We start from the raw sequence: 13421 nt of genomic DNA on the forward strand, positions 1-13421 counted from the left end.
TAATAACATTAAGAAACTACCAATGCGAAGTGTAGTCTTGCCCTTCTGAAGTAAAACCTGCGACTTAAACTTTTCGCAAGTTTGTTCTTCTATATCTTTAAGACCCGAGTCACTAGTCACGACTCACTAACCATCCTTGTATCTTCGGTCTTCACGAGACCTAACTCCCTTGCAAGATAGTTAGAGCATTAAGCAATTCATAAACGTATGGGTTTTGGAAACACGCCAATTTTAAAGTTAATACTTTAGTATCTAACTCTTGAATCCTCTCTTGCATAACGCCTTTAGTCTTGTAAAGTTTCTTAGGAACTGCGCCAGCTGATACTAAATTTATACGCTTGACCGTGGTTAACTGTTTAAATATAATAAAAGTTTGTATCATTATAAAGCACTGTAGTCGCGACAGTATGAAATTCATTTTATTGTTCAGGATTAATTAACCTTTTACGGGCCGTTAGTCATAGTGACTTTATAGCCTATTTGAGGGAACTGAATTTCACGATCTGCTTCTGAATTCGAAATTGAATTGGACTCAACCAGTCAAACAGAATGGGCTTATTGAACACGATTTACTGGCTCACAATGAATAGGTGCCAGTAACCACGACTAAATTCATTAGATTCCAACTATTTCAAGTCCAAAACGTTCGGTGCCTCGTGAAATCCCTAGTAATCGCATTGCTCTCAATAGAAATAACAACTGAAACGCTCAATAGACTTAACACATTTCCAATAATTACTTGTTTAAACTTGGTCAGTTATTCGTTGTTACACTTTAATGATAGTTTATAGTAATGTTATAAATTTCAGGTATTATCTGAAAACGTTAAAGGTAAGCTTGTAATACTACTGTAAATAGAGCATGAAAAGATGAGTAGCATAATTCAGATATAGAAATTCTGCTTAGCCTACAACATAACATTCACATGAGTTCGACAACTAAAGCTAAGGTAGAGTTGGCGCATTTCATCAAGTTGTCTAATTAAACGCCAACGCGAGGCAAAGTCTGAATTATTTTTAACAATGTACCTCGAACGAGTTAGTAAACTAGAGGGATATCCTCTCACAACATAGATATCAATAGAGCATTATTTAGCCGAGTACAAAGTTGTGGAGTTGCCAAACAAGGAGAACTTTGGTACAGACGTCTGACTCTCATTCTGCCTTTGCCGTATACACTGTTATGCAATATAAGTGTGTAGGTGGCCCGGCCCGTATCGCGCGCGCCACAACGAATTAAAACTTTTCTATTTAGAAGAAACATGGCTCTAACAGAGCACTGCCATTTGGGAGAAACACAAGTACTAATGCCGTCTCCACATGAAAACCTACGTGTTTTTGTTTGTTGAAATATTACTTTGTCGAAGTTTACCCCATAATGTATTTTCAGCTTGATGTAAGCTGTCTTAGTTAATGTTACGTTACGTTTTATGTAGAACGTCGGGAATACTATAAAACTCTTTAGGGATTACATAAAACAGAGACTATCTCGTAAAATTAGATGATCTGTAGTAAATTTTGCACAACATGTGCGTATAACAAAGTCCTCTCTGTAATAATTACTTTGAACTTGTTATTAGATTACGCTGTCTTTATTGTACAGGTATTATTAGGTTCAACGTTAGGGTGAGCTTTTATCAATTTTCTGTATTAAATCTAATGTATTTGATATGATAATATTACAATATAAGCAACATTCATCCTTGGAATTGGAAGTTTCAATAAAAATTGTAGTAGAAAATCATTAAACCTAATAAAGTACTTATGTTTAGTATTACTTCTAAAACTACAGTTTACAATACGAATATGCTTTTTGTTATTTATATAGATTCCTTTTCAACTTAAGTCTCAGGTGTAAGTAAAGAGTTCTAAAATCACTGTAACAGTTAAGACAAACCACTAAAGTTCACACAAGGGAGGTAGCAAGGGGCTAAATGAGCTAAATTGCAGTTTTAATTAATGCTTGCGACGCCTGCCCGCTGGCCGGCGGGAAAATTTTCAGAGCCTAAGCTTTAACATGCAAATTAGCTTCGCCACTTTATTGATCCGACAGGTTTATTTCTCACCTTATTAAGTCTAACACGTCTGTACTCGGTTTTATCAGAAAACGACTTAAGTTACGAATACCCCAAAGTGTCTAATTGTGGTGATTCTAGACACTTATAATGTACATAGTATAAAGGCGATGCTATCACACAACCATGCTATGGAAACGTACTTCTTTACTATGAATTCTTATAATATTGCCTGCAGTTAGATGGTAGGTCATAAAATGATGTAGTAACTTAATTATTGTCACTATACAAAATATTTTGTGGGCTAATCATACGAATGAAATCTTTAAGACGATACTCGAAAATAAATGAGCCTTAAAACTCGATTATTGCTACATGGAAAACACGTCTCCAGCGTGGTTACTTTTCTAGCAACACTATAAAAACCATGCAGAATAGACGATGCACCAGAATAATACCCTTATCTGAAAATCTATTTAAAAGCTGAAAATATTTCTAGGTCCATATATAAAGGACACTAGATTATCACTAAACGTCTTATCATTAACGAATGCGACAAGTTGGCAAGCCGCAAGATTAAAGTCTTCGCATGATCCCGGAACAAATTGGCCGTTTAATTAGATAGTTGGGGAGCGTGGGATTAGGTCTAAATGAATCAAAGTTGCTCAGGGTCTTCGATCGATGGCCTCGCCGATCAACTATACTTGTCGGCTGTTGTTTAGTGTCCAATCACTTAATTACTCAGCTCGACTGTCTACTAGATAGAGGTAAAACTCATTGAGTATGTGCGGTCAATCAATTTGCCACTTTTACGGTTAGGTCACGCTAGAGATAACTTATTGCTATAGTAATACAATAAGGATATACTGAATTTTTAATTTGATGTATTGTCTACTACAAAGATAACTTAAATGTAAGTTACAAAGAAGTTATTGAAATCAATATCATAATATTACTCGTGGAAAAACCGTAGTATAAAATGCATTCTAATTAAGCTGAATAAGATTTTTATTATAAATAATGATTTCAATAACTTTCTTGTCTTCTTCTGAAATCATATGTCACAAAATAACAGTTCGCTGAAAATTCTAGCTAAATATACGAAAGCAATGACAATGTTGGCAGGAGATCCCCATCTCGATACATTTGTTCAAGTTGCACGTAATTTATGTCGGGAACGAAATGGAGTAGCTAAACTTTATAATGTATGTTTTAAAAGTGAGGCACAGGCAAGCGGTCGGTAAGCCAAAGGGAAACTGAAAGCCCGAGAAAATCCCAAACGTGTTAAATATAGAATGAGTGGCGGTTTTGGGCTTTTGTTACGCGCCTACAGTAAGTGCCTATATCAGCTACTATCGTTATTTAATTATGAAAATCTAATAATAACTTTCGCTGCCATAAAATATAGTGATTCGTTCAGAATCCCTGAGGATTTTTATCTTTTCTCTTAGTATTTTACGTGTTTGCTCGTGAAAGAAGCTCTTTAAAAACTATCTATTATTATACGTGTATCCTATTCGTAGTATTTTTACATATTTCTTTGCAATATTCTTAAGTATTCTATTGGCTCACGATCATCATATTTTTCTGCACATCTTTTATTTGAACTCTACTTATATCGCTTCCATAAGAATATATCTATATCCTTTTCTTACAATTTTTCCTTTACTCAATATAAATTGAGGAAACAATAACGTACAATTCACCAAAAGGTAGAAATATTTCACTGAGAACATTAAGACAATGTTCATAATTCCACTTTGTAATGTCCACGTACCTGGTGCGAGTGCTATATTCTTTACGATCAAACTCAGCCTTTGATACTTATTACTTTTTTACAGCCGACCCATCATAACCGAGTGCAATGTTTTCTCAGACACATTACTCGAATCATTCGACAGGTCAAACACGAAAACTGAAACATAACTGTTGTAATCAACATCAAATATTTTATTGTGTTCCTTGTAAGCCCGGCTCCAAATGTTGGTCCCAATGTTTGCACCAACGTTGTACTGCAAACTCGGTGAGGTGTACACAAGTTGGTCCCAACGCTCGTACCAACGTTGGACCGCAAGCTCGGTGAGGTCGGCTCCACACGTTGGTCCCAACGCTCGTATCAACGTTGGACTGCAAACTCGATGAGGTATACACACGGTGGCTAATAAACTAGTTCTGTCCCGTCAGATCACGAGCGTTGGCGCAGATTCCTTTGATGAAACTGACACGAGCTGGCCAACTGCCAACGTTGGAGCCAATGCCAATCTAGATCCACACGTTGGACGAATAGCGTTAGGGCCGATATTGGGGCCAACATGTAGTGCCGGCGTAAAGGAAACAAGAGATTGGTTCGATTTGTACTGTATCATGTTATATTTACGAGTTTCTCGAAGCGTGATGTTTTATAGACGTTTTACTGCTTGTTGTCAAAGAGGAATAAAGACTAATTTTGCCACGTAAAATTGTTTAGTGTGTCTATAAATTAATAAATTTAGGTGGCGTAGAGTTATTCTTTTAAAAAAATATCACTGATTGTCCGGAGTTAGTAAGAAATTATTGTGCATGAACTGCTGGAGTATTATTAAGACAAAGGTATTCCTTCTTTATGATCAGATGCAGGAGCAACAAAAGCTCTTCAGACAAAGGTCCTTCTTCTTTTTCATAAGATGATAAAATAAGATCACTGTACAACTGACGCAAGGCTATCTCTCTGCATTAAACACATATACGACACTTCTTCTTAATTGAAGGAGAACGTAGACTCCAGTCCATCAATATACACACAAATATTTATCCCTATTCCCTACTAAGGTTTACACCCACAAGCGGCAAGGTGACCACGTCTAACACTGAAACAATGAAAGAATCACACCAGGTTTTATTTAATAGTGGGTTTAATGATACAACCGATTCTTTAATATTTATTTATTTTATACAAAAAAGACAATAAGAAATTATTATACCTGTATTTAACACTATATCTTATAAACTATTGTATTATTAAACTAACTTACTAGTTTTATATTATTTGCGACAAATAACATACATGGAAGCAGATAACTTGTCTGCTGCAAAATAATATAAAACAATAAAACAAAATTCAAAAAACTTAAATATTAACTGAAATTAGGTAAGGGATTAGATTAGAAGTAAATATTACACAGTAAGCATTAGGCAAAGATACGTTTACATTCTAAAATAAATTAATAAAAATTAAAATAAATAGTAAAGCAAGAATAAATAAGACTCACAATAGTAGATGCATTGAGAGGTTTCGCAAAAAATAATAGAATAGTGAGAATATTTCCTACAATTACATACTCGTACATTTCCCATAACTGTATACATATTCATATGCATTTATCAACTGACTTACTTTACTTCGTTGACTTAAACTGTTTACAATCACCAGATTTATGATGACCCGTTCGACCACAAGTATTACAAACACCATAGCAATACGGAGTACTGTGACTAGACCGGCCACAAGTGCGACAATAATTACTTTGCACTTGCCTCGAATGATCATGTAAATATTCATACAATGAGCTTATAGTTCTACATTCTGCTCTACGCGCCCCTTCTTCCAAGTACGGATTGCGTAGTTTATTAATAATAAGATTACATGTGTTATACTCATTCATCCCACACATCTCGCCAGAACGTTTCATTTTATTAAAAAAATCTATAACCGATTCACCAGTGTGCTTGAAAGAATTAACGAAATTCTGCAGCTCGTCCACGCGGTCGCGAGTATTAGGACTATACCACCTTTTAATCAAGCTCTCCTTCCACTGAGCCCAGCTAATCGTTTCTTCTTTAAATTTAACCTTACTCCAATCTAAAGCAAGACCCTTTAGATTAAGTTTCATGTTTTTTATCAAAGTAGTTTCATCCCAACCTTGTCGATTCGCTACTAACTCTAGTAAATCCAACCAGTGCTGCACATGCATGTTGCTGCCGTCAAACACCGGAAACAGTGTTGATATTTTGACTAAAGCTGCCGAAGACAGGGCTTCTTCTTCTCTATGACCTCTCGTAGAAAGTGGTTCAGCAGCTCGCAGCTTTGAAGTCGAATTGTAGGAAGGCTTCGAGCTTTCTTGACGACTGGTTCCAGGAAGACTTGCATTAAGAACAGAGCTTGATCTTGGCGGAGTAACATCCAGACGCATACGTTTCTTATCTGCAGGTTTTTCGTCATCAATCTTGCGTTTTGTAGGAGTTTCCGTGACAGCATTTTGTGTGTTTTCACTGGCGCGCTCGTTTTCTTGATTGCGAACTAGTATTTTCATGATCAGGTCCTCTAGTCGTTCCAAGCGGTCTGTCGTAGACGAACCTCGAGAAGTACCTGCGCTCACTTCACTTTTGGAATTCTTGCTGGGTGTACCTTTGCTAGCCATAGCTGAGCCTTAGTATAATTGTATATTTGAACACGAATTATCGGTTTACTTGTAATTTTGGTAGATTCTCTTATGGAGTAACACAGTAGACTAAAGTTATAAATCAGTGGGAAGGTTTATATAGCGAGTTCTGTAACATCCCACGCTTTACAACATGTAAAAAAATCATTCCTATTGCTTAATCGGGAGGTTCCCAGTATCATGAATCCCAGAATAACATGACTCATAAACTTCCGTTCCTGATCAGTTGAGATTACTGTTATCAAAGGATATCCTGGGGTCTGTACGTATTATGGGGAATATTCAGAAATTACTCATCTGAAAATGATCAGTTTGTCATTACTTCTGTGGAGCATAACGTAAATGCATTATGGAACTTTTTAATGCAATCCAGAACGTAGGTTCCCAATCTTTTAGGAACTACCGCTTACTAAGAAAACCTCTTCTACATAATACCTAGTTTTACCTTTAATATATTTTTTGTCATTTATCGTTTGTCTTTGGACTCGCTACCGTTCTATATGAAAAACCTTCTTGGGGGCAGGCCGGTACCGCTCTTGTTGGAATCCTATGATCTAGAGTATAGATCACAGGATTCCAACGAGGGTGGTATACCTACCACTACTCTAGTTTATTCTAGATTTTAGACTAATTAGTCTAGATTCTAGACTTATTTTAATTTTAGGCTAATTTTAATTCTAGACTCATTTTAATTCTAGACTAATTATAATTCTAGATTAATTAGTCTAGATCCTAGACTAATTTTAATCCTAGACTAATTTTAATCCTAGACTAATTTAAATCCTAGGCAAATTTTAATCCTAGACTAATTTTAATTCTAGACTAGTTAGTCTAGATTCTAGACTAATTTTAATTCTTAACTAATCTAGGATCACATAGCTAGTTGTGCTCACCTATCGGTAAACAATCAGTTAATTAAGCAACGTTGACGCGGACATTCCACAGATGGGTGCATAATGGTAATTGAACTGCGGTCCCCCTACTTCGGAAAGCAAGCAAAAAGTCGATCTGTTGTTAGGCCAAATCAAAGGACAACAAAACTGTTTTTTTAATTATTTTTTTAAATTAATTAGTACAATAATTAGGATTTGGATATAGAATAAGGGGGATTGGACCATAGTCCACCACGCTGGTCCAGTGCCTGTTGGTGGACGTATTGCCAGAGCCTCGTTCGTCAGTCACCAGCAGTGGGACACAATAAGGGGCTAATAAAAATTTTTAAAAAAATAGTACAATAATGCTAATTACTTTAAAGAAGCTTAAATAAAAAAATCTGACACTCTTTACTCTATATGCCTGATGAGTGTTCAATATAAGTATTGCATAATAATATAAATATGTTTATCAGTTGATCGCTGTTGCGGTTTCAGGCTTCATTTACCTTTTTGCTACATGCAGCCATAATTGTGGTAAAGTTAGATGAAATAATGTATAATGTTAGAGATTCAATTACGTGAAAGTACATTAAGTACGCATCTTACACAAGTCTGAAATGCGTATATCGGACTGAACTTTACGTGGAAACTCTTTAAGACAACACTACCCGTCTAGGTAGGCTCTAAAATACAGTATGACTGGTGAGATACCTTCAATATTTGAGGACGTAATAGTATGCGAACATATTATAATATCATGAAATAAAATAACATAAAAACGAAATATTAAATAACTTCTTAGTAAACTTCGTACACAGTACACCGAGAGTCCAGTATTTAACTGCGGAATAATTGGACTATCGCAGCGCATTGCGCTATCAACACAGAATACATGGGCGAGTCCATTTTTGACAGCTTGTCGCTTAGCAACAAAACTAGTAAAGCGTGTCGTGAGTATAATATCCAAATTTCACCTATTTTTAGAGAAATTTCGATAAAAAATTAAGCTTCTATTTTTTTCATATCAAGTTAACGAGAATCGAGTACCGAGTACTCTCCTAAGTATTGAAGGTATCTCACCAGTCATACTGTATATAAATGCAGTGTAATTTGGCCATAAAACATTTATCGGTTAAGGACATAAACTTCAACTGAGTGGCGCATGGACTTGATTTTTGGTTACACCGCTTAACAAAAACGCAGCAAAACCCAACTCTTTTATTTACCCTTTGCTAAGTATATAATCAAACTGGACCCACAGTAGTAGTGGCGCAAAATGATGTGTCATCGAATACTTACCCTGGGCTATTCAATTGCTGCACAAGATCTAATTTCGTTTCGTGAGATTAAAAAAAAAACATAAATTTTATTTCGTGTTTATTTATTTTATTCCAAAAAAAAATACAAATCAAAATGTGATTCCCTTATTTAATACGATTTAATATGAGCTTTTACATTATTATAAACAAACTACTTACTACTCGAATTTCTGAATTTATATTCCAGAAATATAAAACATCATTGGCCGATTATTATTCGATTTTACAGTTCTCATTAGGTATAAGCCAATTTACAATCTGCACTAAATTAAAACAAAAATTAATAAATTAATAATAGAACCAGAATGAATTAAACAATTTACACATTATTTGATACAATCGAAAAAATAAAACAGAGACGTAAATATTTGCTACAATAACAATTTAGTACATGCCTTATAAATAAAATTCTACATGCGTTTATAAAGTTTACTTCATTGACTTAAACTGTTTACAATCACCAGATTTATGCTGACCTGTTCGAACACACGCTTCACAAATACACTGCGCATTACTAGGATTAAATTGGCCACGGATCCCACAGTAATTACTTTGCACTTGCCCTAAATAATCATTTAAATGTGCCGTATTACGTAGTTTATTAATAATCAGATTAAATGCGTTATACTCATTCCTTTCGAACGTCTCGCCAGAATGTTTTATTTCATTTAAATCTACAGCCGGTTCAGAAGCATGCTTGGAAGTATTAACTAAACTCTTTAGATCGTCTCCGCGAGTCGCATTCATGTTCCTTATTGAAGCAGCTTCATCACAAACTTGTTGATTCGCAAGCAGCTTCAATAAATCCAGGCAGTGCTGTACATACATGTGACTTCCATCAAAAGTCGGACGCCGTGGTGTTTCTTTGACTAAAGCCGAAGACTGGACCTCTACATTTCTTAGATCCCTCGTAGGAAGCGGCCCACGATTCGGTGGCGAATTGACTAGAGGCTTCGAGTATTTCTGACGACTAGTTCCAGGAGTTGCATCGGGAGTAGAGCTTATAGTTGGTGGAGTTACATCCAGACGCACACGTTTCTTAACTTCAGATACTTTATCACTAATCTTGCGTTTTGGTGTAATTTTAGTAGCGGCATTTTGCGGTGTTTTCCCTCCGTCTTGCTCGTGTCCCATATGGCGAGCCAGTTGCATGATGAGGTCTTCTAGCCGTTCCAAGCGTTCTCTCACAGTCAACCGACGTGAAGTAGATGGGCTGACTTCACTTTTGACATTTCTAGGTGTACCTTTATTAGCCATGTTTAACTCTTTGTGTTAATTTAAATTTAAACCCAAAAATAAAAGGCTAACTAGCAACGAATGGTGGTAGTTAATACTGAAGTTGTTACAATGGAATAAAACTATATATCAGCGCGGAGGTTTTTATAGCGAATTCTGTGAAATCCCACAATTCACGAAATGGTAGCGTTCCTATTGGCTAATAAAGTAGGGAGGTGGCTAATATCATGAATCCTCGAATAACGTCACTGACAAATTTCCGTTCGTGATCAGTTGAAATAGCTGTTATCAACGGATATCCTGGAGTCTGTATTCACGGGAGCATTTAGAAATAATTTATCTAGAGAATGATTTACTAACTATATATTTTTAAGTGTGACTTCATGATATTATTATGCGTCATGGGAATTAACACTTGAAGGAACTTTTAGATGATAGCTGGTTGTCGATGCTCGATAATATTAGAGCATCGCCGCGCCGTCCAGATAATGGAGTGTACAGTCCATAGTCACCGACCCACTGACGTAAAGACCTTTGTTTTGTGATACTTAAAAAAACGTAATTCACCGACATTAATTTGAATGCACTAAATAAACTGCTTCTATGGTGCGGCTGTTAGTGTGTCCTAAGGGTGAATATGGGTCCCGTAATTAGACAGTGAGCAGGCATTCATCCAATCAAGAACATGGAAAAACTAAATATCCTTCGCATGCCATCTTAGAAAACACAAGCAACACAACAAAGGCGTAAAAATATTATCTGCAAGAAATGTTACTCAATTTTGTATTTTACTGAACAAACGTTCATATCAAGGAACAAAACCACACGTAATTATCTGAACAGAAAGGGTAATATAAAGTTAGTGGCTTTTAACATGTTCAAGCGCTCAGCAAACTGTGGTTGTTCCCGTGTAAAACTTTCATGTAGACTCACTCCTTCTTATTATGCCCATCGCATGCAAAACGACCATGATTTGAATAATTTCAACAGATTTAATAAAACCTAACAATTCACACTTTGTTCTCCATCATTGTTGTCGAATAACTTAGTTGTTTTGGCAGTTTATATCTAAGTGATTAATCGAACGTAATTTAAAATCAAATGCTTAAATATTCAAAGTTACTCGTTCAAAGTACATGACTAATTGACGGTGTCGCGCGCGATATCAACGGTAGGCGTACTACTGACATTTCAATTAAATGTATGAGGAAATTTTGTTTGTGAATATCTAATGTTGTGCTCTATTTATTAACCTCAGTAAGTTCTCATATGAAAATTATATAAAACGTAGAGTCATGCCTAATCTGCTTTATTTTGGTATGTAAACCCAAAATCTAGTTGTTAACTCTACTTGTATGTTGAAGGTTCGTTATTTTCAATTAACGTAGATCATTCAAATTGCCACTGTATCTTTTAGTGAAAAAATATCTTTAAAGTGCTAAGAAAGCAAGACTCCCAACGCAATGGAGATTGTAACATTAGCATACTTTGTATTACAAAATGTAAAAAGCGACTTTGAAAACAACATTCTTTATTCCAAACTATAGTTCATTTGTGACAATCTACATAGTTTAAATCCTCATACTGTCAAAAAGGCACTCGAATTTTCTGTAACAAAATAATCAACGAAAATACTCCACAAAGCAATAAAATAATGAACACGTCTAAAAGCGGTAGAAACATCAAAATTCCCGTCCGCGACATAACTTCACGTCTGTGAAAACATCTTGCCATATTATGCTTTTTGTAGGACGCTCTTGAAACGAGAGCAATTTATTTAATGGACTAGATAGTTGTTTCCCCACAATTTTCACGACATGTGAGTGGTTCGCACTGGCCAAGACTATTCCTTTAACTATTTTCCACCTCGAATTTACAGCTTTTCAATGGCGCTTCTATTTGAGTGCGGTCGAGCAGATGTTTAATAGAAAGATTTAACGTTTTTGGCGAATAAATGTTATTTATATTTTAGCTTTATTAAGAGTTCTATTCAAATATTGACGGTAGTAATCAAGAAGCAAATGCATTAACTGATATGAGCGAACTTACAAGCGTCAAAAACACAAAACCGGTACCTATAATAATCGTGATTAAGACTCGTTGCATTATAACTATTATGTATACAAGTCGCGAGAGTTTAAAATCGTTAAACCTGTACTTGTACTCGCTGTTTTACTGTTATAAAGTAGACACAAAATACAAACAAACACATTCGTACATAATTTCATAAAAGAACAGAATCACGTGAAAACAATATTGTAGTCTCTAGCGTAAAATATAAGAGAAAATTTACACTAAAGGGATTAATACTCGGCTACAGTATTACTTCGTCAGTAAAACAAGCTACGTTTGCACAAATATTTGATCATATAACATTATGTGGTTGCTATTCTACACAATCTTGTGGCTTTTCCCACGCGACTTAAATACATTTCACTTATTCTAACATTTATTTAGTTTATACTTCAATTTACGCGTAGAAAAATGATTATTAGAACTATCAAAGGATGTGATTAATGGGTTAATACCATGTGATAAACAGATAGATATGGATATATGTTTATCGATGTTTGACTGTAGGTATAGGAAACCTACCCAAATTATTCCATGACGTTGTTTTGTTAAAACCCGGGATGCTACTATCTGAATATAGAAAAGCGGCCTCTGTAGTGCGATTGGTAGTATATCCGACTGCTAACCATGAGGCTAACGGTTCGTTACCAGGGTCAGGCAAAAGAGTCTTGGACTTTTCTAACTTATACAAGAATGCTTCTCGATATTAGCCCGGAGTTTGGTATCATCGCAATCGGCTTGCCACCTATTACATGGGGCTAACACTGTCAATGAAGAAACGTGGGTATATTTCTTACACTTCTGCCTAGGCCTTTTGTAATATAGACTAGAAATAGTCATGTATAAGACCTGTGATCCATCATATCGGGTATTGCAAGCGTAAAGTTATGTATATGCATTTTTTTTCTTCACCGTCAGAAAAAAGGAAGCCCATTGCTTCAATATGTTATCTTTCGACCGTTTTTCTAGTATTGAAAGAGGAATATATAGTAAAAATGCATAATAACGACACATGTTTCATGCACGTCCCGCTGCAGCAGTTTAGGCTACATTATTTCTTATGCACCGGTTAATATTCCGCCGGTATCTGGCAAACCTCACGGTGAATACAAATTCTTGCCGACGATTCTTGGACTACCATGAAAAGCTTGGCAAACGCTACAAATATAGTTAAATTGAAGAGAATGAAATGTCAAGAGCTATTACTGAATTTGCCTTTTGACTTTCACGTAATTGTGATTATATAGGGCCAGTTTTCGAAAAACCTACGTTTTGCAACAATATGTATCATCTAATCATTACCAATTATTTAATAAAACATATTTATCTTTGAAAATGACTACTCCTGCCCCTCTCCCTATAAAAATTGTGTTTAATCGAGGAAACAAAAAGTACAACCGTTCCAGACCCGTAACAACTGCTTAATCTATTGATTGCACAAACATGTCTTGTTGTGTGTAGGAATCGAAAAGCATTTGAAGGCATT

Source organism: Anticarsia gemmatalis, chromosome 1, assembly GCF_050436995.1.
Source record: "Anticarsia gemmatalis isolate Benzon Research Colony breed Stoneville strain chromosome 1, ilAntGemm2 primary, whole genome shotgun sequence".
Classification (NCBI taxonomy): domain Eukaryota; kingdom Metazoa; phylum Arthropoda; class Insecta; order Lepidoptera; family Erebidae; genus Anticarsia; species Anticarsia gemmatalis.